This window comes from Anabrus simplex, chromosome 3 (genome assembly GCF_040414725.1).
Source record: "Anabrus simplex isolate iqAnaSimp1 chromosome 3, ASM4041472v1, whole genome shotgun sequence".
In the NCBI taxonomy this organism is placed as follows: Eukaryota; Metazoa; Arthropoda; class Insecta; order Orthoptera; family Tettigoniidae; genus Anabrus; species Anabrus simplex.
The window spans coordinates 490763238-490771529 of record NC_090267.1 but is presented as its reverse complement, the minus strand read 5'-3'; the positions used below and the strand labels follow the sequence as shown (position 1 = coordinate 490771529).

Sequence of the window (8292 nt, the reverse complement as noted above, 5' to 3'; positions counted from 1 at the left end):
AGACGGCCCTAAAGCGCCCTGCTTATATAATTCTGTAAGGGAAAGTTCCAGATTAAATTGAACTACACTATGTTGATAGGCTGAATTCCCATACACACTCTCGAGTTTGATTGGCTAGAGAACATATTTACAAGCATATGATAGATTACAATAGAGGAGGAACCAGCTGATGTGTTGACAACTTTGGTACATTAAATAAAACACTCCTTTATTAGCAATAACAAAAATGAAATTTCCTGAGCTATTACAGTAGTTTGTTTCTAGTCCATGAGATGTCATGAGTAAATAGATGCCGGAGCCATCTCACCCTCGAAGAAGAAAGTTTTTGGGAGTTTAAAGTTCATGTCCGTTGGCATAGATGGCCGTAGAGAAGGCACCCAATTTAAATAGCCGAGGAAGATGCACCGCTGGTACAGTGCTAATAATGTTAATGTTACTGACTTTACGTTCCACAATTTTTACTATTTTTGGAGACGCCGAGGTGCCGGAATTTTGTCTACCTATACGAGGCTGACGTACAGTCTTTGATCACCTTCAAACACCACAACCCTGAGCCAGGATGGAACCTGCCAAGTCGCGGTCAGAAGGCCAGCAGCCAGGCGGAAGTTTATATTAACAGCATGTAACTAGAGTGTCGAGAAACTGCCGTATATGAAGATCAAAACGTGAATTTGTGGGATATTCTAAACTAGTTTTAATTTTGTTTAGCCACTTTACCGTCCAGGTTTGGTTTCTCCTCCGGACTCAGCGAGGGATACCACCTCCACCGCCGCAAAGGCAATGTTCTGGAGCGTGAGACATTTAATCGGGGATACAACTGGAACGGCGGACCAGTACCTCGCCCAGGTGGCCTCACCTGCTATGCTGAACAAGGGCTTTATGGGAGGATGGTAAGATTGGAAGGGATAGACAAAGATTTGGTAAGGAAGCGGCCGTGGTCTTAAGTTAGGTACCATCCCGGAATTTGCCTGGAGGAGAAGTGGGAAACTACGGAAAACCACTTCGAGGATGGCTGAGGTGAGAATCGATAAATTGCGTGAGGACGTGACAAATATTGCAATTGCGGTTTGAATGCTTTCTTCATATTTCTGAATACTATAGACGGACACAATCTGGAGTTAGGCGTACAGAATAAATGTCGAAGAGTGCAATATTTATGACTAGAATAGGCAAAGTTTGAAACAAGCCTGTTAGTGTTCCCCAGTGGCGCAATTGGTTAGCGCACGGTACTTATAAGACAGTAACCGAGAAATGCCGGGGTTGTGAGTTCGAGCCTCACCTGGGGAAGAATTTTTGTAAAAAGAACATAATGTGCACTGAACTCGCATTATGGTCTGAAGGTGATCATCGTCTATGTTTGGAGAATAGCAGGTGAAGGTAGAGTTAAGCCTCTAAAGATCAATCGCAGATTATCAAAACTGTGAAATTCAGGGCTGTGTATAACGTAAGCCGCGGGCATTAAATTTCTTCTTCCTCTTCGTCTTCCTCGTCTTCCTCTTCCTCCTCTTCCTCTTCTCCTTGCCGGGTTGAGTGGTTCAGACGGTTGAGGCGCTGGCCGACTGACATCAACTTGGAAGGTTCGATCCTGGCTCAATCCGCTGGTATTTGAAGGTGCTCAAATACGTCAGCCTCGTCGGGTCCGGGGGAAAACCGAACATGAAGTGCAAGGGACAATTGAAAATAAATATATATTATATAAAAGTTCACACTAAACACTCCAAGAAATAACTAATCAAACTTTGAAATATTACTTTTAAGACACTAATGCTCACTGGAGCTAGGTCCGACAGACCCAACCGTCTATTATATCCCGGTTCTATACCTAATCACGCAACCTAACTAGACAAACCACAGAGTAACCCAGAGAAACAGGTTTGGAACTCCAAGCATTACCCCACCAATTACAAAAATGTGTGGCATGAGCCTAGGAGACAAAATGCGAGTGAAGCTCTCCAATATTTTAAAGGCACACATCAACTGAACGAATTCCACCCGCCGCAACTACGCAACAATACATGACTTGAGCGACTTGCTGCCCACGTAACCAAGCCTAACGAAACCTAACCTAACATAACCTGGCCTGACCTGACCTAACCTAACATAACCTGACTTAACCTGACCTGACCTAACCTAACCTAACCTGACCTGACATAACCTAATACAACCTGACGAAACCTGACCTGACATAACCTAATATGGCGTAACCTAACATGACATGACCTAACCTAATCTAACCTAACTTAACAACACCTGACGTAACATGACCTGACCTAACCTAACATCGCCTAACCTAACCGGACCTAATCTATCTTAACCTAACATCACCTAATTAATCTAATAGGGGCCGATGACCTAGATGTTAGGCCCATTTGAACAACAAGCATCATCATCAACTAATGTAACATAACCTAACCTGACCCGACGTGACATAACCTAATACAACCTGACGAAACCTTACCTGACCTGACCTAACATGACGTAACCAAACATTTTCTGACCTAACCTGACCTAACCTAATCTAACCTAACCTAATCTACCTGACCTGACTTGACCTAACTTAACCTAACCTCGTCTAACCTAAAATGACCTAAGCTGGCCTGACCTTACAAATCCTAACCTCTCTTAACCTGACCTTGACGTAACCTAACTTAATCTAAGCTGATGTGACATAATCTGATCTAACCTGACATAACCTAATCTAACCTAACGTAACCGAACCGAACCTAACCTAACTTAATTTAGCCTGACCTTACCTAACCTAACCTAATCTAACCTGGCCTGACCTAACTTAATCTAATTTCGCTCAGTTCGAATGTTTGCTGGGGAAGGCTGTTTCTTGTCAATCGCCCAATTCGAGCATTTGCCTTTACCTGAGACAGGTAGAATTCGCTAATTTCGTGTGTGCCGAGCGCCAGTGCTGCAAAGTTAAGCTTCTTGACCCAGCCGAGAGTCGAATTCGGTGACCTCTGAACCGAAAGCTACAACCAGCCAGGTAACCGGACTACGTGATGGTATTCACTTTCTGGCCGGTGCCGGTACTGTAGATGATCCGCTTTTCCTGGGCATTGCGCACTGTTTTGGGCAGACATGTTAGTGCTGGTGGGATCTCCTCAAAGTCCTTGGTTGGGTCCGAGAGGAACAGTTAATCAAAGAAGACGCGAGGCTAAGACGTGCTTCAGCGCTGAGATCACCACAAGATCACCTTCTACAGCATGACATAATAAGCTTTTTTATTGCGAGGTGATCGCCCGACTCGCTTGGTTCTTCTCCGCCTGGAGGCGATTTACAGTCTGGCCTAGAAGGAAATTCACCCACATCACGCTTTACCTTACGACAGCGCCCAAACTGTCATATAGTGTTCCAAGCCTTTTTTGCTTTGGGGAACCCAATAAATATTTAACTAAACTTTGGGGAACCCTGCTACCTGGCATATATAATAAACTGGTGGAAAATAGAAACAGAACTTGGCATTCGTACATTATCTCCGCCACACGAAGAAACAGAAACATGGGTATGCTTTTTGGGCTTAGCAGAGGAGATAGCGAGTACAGATTCTTGGGTTGCTCCCCTCTTAGTAGCCTCTTACGACATGCAAGGGGTGCACATAATGCATCATTTGACTCCACGCATACGAGAGATAAATAGTTACGGCAAATAGAAAGAAAATATTAGTGTATCAACAAAAAGGTAAAGCTATTATTATTATTATTATTATTATTATTATTATTATTATTATTATTATTATTATTATTATTTTTATTTTTATTAATTAATTAATTAATTATTTACGTATGGACCCTGTTGGATCACGCATTACATTTATGATTCGCCTTTCTAACAGACCATATTGCTTTCATTCTTTCGCTGTGTGCCTGTTTTCTTTCTTCTGACCACTTAGTCCCCGATCTTTTAGGGACTTCATTCTCTGGCTTTACTACCCATCTATGTATCTTGTGACGGTAAATGTTTCTGTCCACTATTTCTGATGGTTCTATCTGGGCCTTTTCCAGATCATTTTTGACATCTTGTATCCATGGTACGTTCTTCAGTTTTTCGGTGTATGTCAAAATCTTGTGGGTTAGCCTTGAAGACGATAGTCTGTGAACGTGTCCATAGAATTTCAGTCTTCGTTTCCTGACGTCTGCGGCAAGGTTAGACAGTCTTTCCGTAGCTTTGCGTGATTTGAGCCTATACCCTTCTTCCTTTTTTTCTGGACCCAGAATTTTCCTCAAGATCTTCCTTTCCTCCTTCAAAATGTTTTCCAGATCACCTTTATTATTAAGAACCAAGATTTCACTTGCATACAGCACTTCAGGTTTAATCACCGTATTATAATGTTTGATTTTTGTATGTATGGACATGCACTTCTTGTTGTAGATGTCACGGGTTCTCCAATATGCTCTTTTGAGTTTTTGTAACCGAACTTTCTGTGCTTCCTTTTCCAACCCTGTTGGTTCTAGGATCTCACCGAGATATTTAAAGTATGGAACTCGTTTGATGTGTCCATATTTTGTTTGTAATTCCTGAATGTCGAATTTAGTGCAAATTATTATTTTTATTATTATTATTATTATTAGTAATAATATCAGCTAGCCCTGTAATGTAGAGGTAGCACGGCTGGCTCTTATTACAAGGCCCTGGGTTCGTTTTCCGTCCAGTTCAATGATTTTAATTCTGGGCTGAGGAGTAGGCTATATACGGAATTTTCTCTAGCTCTTAGTTACAGAAGAAAGCGCACAGTGGGAAGATGTCGCTAGTGACCTAGTGTACAGTGGTTGTCATGGTTACAGTGGTGTCTGCAAAATGATGACGATATCTCCAGATCGATCACCAGTTTGCAGCAGGCGAACCAACTGGGTATTCGCGTATAATCAATATAAATTTAGAACAGTATTTATTTATTGTCCGCCTCTGTCGTGCAGTGGTTAGTGTGATTAGCTGCCACCCCCAGAGGCCCGGATTTTATTCCCGGTTCTGCCATGAAATTTGAAAAGTGGTACGAAGGCTATAACGGCGTCCACTCAGCCATGGAGATCAACAATGTAGAGGGGGTTCGATTCCCTCCTCAGCCATCCTCGAAGTTGTTTTCCGTGGTTTTCCACTCCTCCAGGCAAAAGCCGGGATGGTACCTAACTTAAGGACAAGACCGCTTTCTTCACTCTTCTTTGTCTATCCCCTCACAAGGTTCCTGTTCAGCACAACAGGTGAGGCAACCTGGGTGAGGTACTGGTCCTCCTGCAGAGTTGTATCTCACTACCCAATGTCTCACGCTCCAGGACACTGCCCTGAGACGGTAGAGGTGGGATCCCTCGCTAAGTCCGAGGGAAAAACAACCCTGGAGGGTAAACAGATTAAGAAAAAAGAAATAAAGAAGGAAGGAAAGAAAGAAAAAAGAAAGAAAGAAAGAAAGAAAGATGGAAATAAATAAATTTAAAACAGATGATTGATTTCTTTCTTTCTTTATTTCATAATCCGTTTACCCTCTAGGATTGGTTTTTCCCTCGGACTCAGCGAGGGATCCCAACTCTACCGTCTCAAGGACAGTGACCTGGAGCGTGATACTTTCGGTCGTGGAATACAACTGGGCAGGAGGACTAGTACCTCACCCTGGCAGCCTCACCTGCTATACCGAACAGGGGACTTGTGGGGGATGGGAAGATCAGAAAGGTCAGACAAGGAGGAGGCAAGGAAGCGGTGTTAGGTACCATACCGGCATTTTCCTGGAGGAGAAGTGGGGAACGACGGGAAACAACTTCAAGGATGGCTGAGGAGGGAGTCGAAGCCCCCTCTACTCATTTGACCTCCCGACGCTGAGTGGACCCCCTTCCAACCCTCGTATCACTTTTTAAAATTCGTGGCAGAGTCGGGAATCGAACCCGGGACCCCTGTGACCAAAGGTTAGCACGCTAAACATTTAGCCATGGGGTCGGACAGAGGCGGGAGAGATTATTTATTACCAGAAATAACAGTCATGAACTTACCTAATGTGCGGGTTGCTAACAAATCAAGGTTTAAACAGCCTAATAAACTTTGCAACAGATGTCTCGTCAGGCTTGAGAATATCAGATCCACATCAATGCAGGATTCGCTGTGAGTATATTCTCACTGATCGGCGTATGACAGCTAGCGCGATGTCTGAAATGCTCTTCTGTGTTAAGCTGAACTACCATTAGCCCAATAATATCCGTCTCTTCCAGGTGATATGTATGCTTGTAGAAGGGCGCTGTGAGACCTCGTCCGGCTCCGTGGCTAAATGGTTAGCGTGCTGGCCTTTGGTCACAGGGGTCCCGGGTTCGATTTCCAGTAGGGCTGAGAATTGAACCATCATTGGTTAATTTCGCTGGCACGGGGGCTGGGTGTATGTGTCGTCTTCATCCTCATCACGACCCGAACATTTCCTCGGACACTCCCGGCACTAAAAGCCATGCGCCATGTCATTTCAGTCAGACATTAATCAGCTTAATCTCTATGATTTTCGAATTGAAGAAAACGAGCTCGATAACTGCAGTCGCTTAAGTGCGGCCAGTATCCTGTATTCGGGATATGTTGGGTTCGAACCCCACTGTCGGGGCCCGTTTTCACACCAGGCAAATGCTGGGGCTGTACCTTAATTAAAGGCACGGCTGCTTCCTTCCCACCCCTATGCCTTTCCTGTCCCATCGTCGCCATAAAACCTATCTATGCCCGTGCGACGTAAAGCAACATGTAAAGAAAAAGAAGTGAATCACCAATTGGGGTCAATTATGTAGCCTTTCTTGTTGTTGAAAGCTGTTAGGTTAATACGCTTTGTGCTGCGACCTGACGATTTACCTTGGATTTTTTCGTACAAGTTAAAACGCTTCCTCCACAGTTCACTAGCAATTGAATTGGTCATTTAAGAAACAACACAAGTCAAATATTACTAATTTCAGAAACTGAAAAATAGTTCCTCATGTTTTTCGGTTTCCATTAACGAAATTCTTTGCTAGTTGCTTTTACGTCGCACCGACACAGATAGGTCTTATGGCGACGATGGGACAAGGAAAGGCTAGGAGTGGGAAGGAAGCGGCCGTGGCCTTAATTAAGGTACAGCCCCAACATTTGCCTGGTGTGAACATGGGAAACCACGGAAAACCATTTTCAGGGCTGCCGACAGTGGGATTCGAACCTAATATCTCCCGAATACTGGATACTGGCCGCACTTAAGCGACTGCAGCTATCGAGCTCGGTTTAACGAAATTCATAACACACTTCACACCCTCTTTTATATATTGTGTAAAAGAGTGATTCAATGTTTTACTTAAGAGGAAATTACTTGCTTACTTCATTTGTTTACATCCAGGGTTGGTTTTTTCTCTCAGTCTCAGTGAGGGATCCCACCTCTAGCGCTTCAAGGGCAGCGTCCTGGAGCGTGCGACTTTGGGTCGGGCATACAACTGGGGAGTAGGACCAATACCTCGCCAAGCAGCCTTACCTGCTATGCTGAACAAGGTCAAAGAAGAAATTGCTTTTTAAAATATAGACTTCTGGTGTTTCTCAAGTTAATGGATGAGTTTCAGGTAGTACAATAACTTCTAAAGAGCATTTAATCATGTTTATTGCTAAACTACCTTCAAATATCACCTATATTTTCAATCAAACATCTCATAATCTGTAGCAGATATTTTACGAATCGTTGTCCATACAAAATTCTGGACGTCTTCTCCCTCTGGTAGATATGGTTGACATTTTCTTACGTCATCCGTTTTCTTCTCATTGATGGGGAAGATATCCGTAAGGATAGGCCTTAGTAGCTGCTGGAAGATCACCAGGTGTGCTGAGCTTGTGACTAATATTTAAAGTGTGCACTTGGAGACTATCAATGCAATTCCTGGCTTTGTCATAGAAATGATTGAAATGCACAATCTTGACAGATCTCGTAACCTCTAGGAACACCCCTGCCAAGAGACTCATGGAGAGAATATTCCTCATGCAGCTTCTATCCCGGCATTATTTAATATCAATTAAGTCACTCGAATCAGTCAAAAAAAAAAAAAAAAAAAAAAAAAACAACAAGAAAGGGGTTCATATTAGCAGATGGCAGGAACAATACAGTGTATATTCTGTCAAGTCGTTTGAATTTTCTTTTTCTTTCTTTCTTAATCCATTTACTGTCTAGGGTTGATTTTTCCAGCGAGGGATCCCACATCTACCTCCTCAGCGGCAGCGTCCTGGAGCGTGAGATTTTGGGTCGGGGATACAACTAGGGATAAGGACGAGTACCTCGCCCAGGCGACCTCTCCTGCTATGCTCAACAGGGGCCTTCTGGGGGGA

General features: G+C 43.6%; 1 non-coding gene across 1 annotated transcript; it reads left to right on the top strand.

Annotated features, from left to right (window-relative positions):
- Window positions 1–1197: 1197 nt before the first annotated feature.
- On the top strand, window positions 1198–1287 carry TRNAI-UAU (transfer RNA isoleucine (anticodon UAU)). The gene is given in 2 exon segments: window positions 1198–1235; window positions 1252–1287. It is a non-coding gene; the product is annotated as a tRNA-Ile (tRNA).
- The last annotated feature ends 7005 nt before the right edge of the window (window positions 1288–8292 follow it).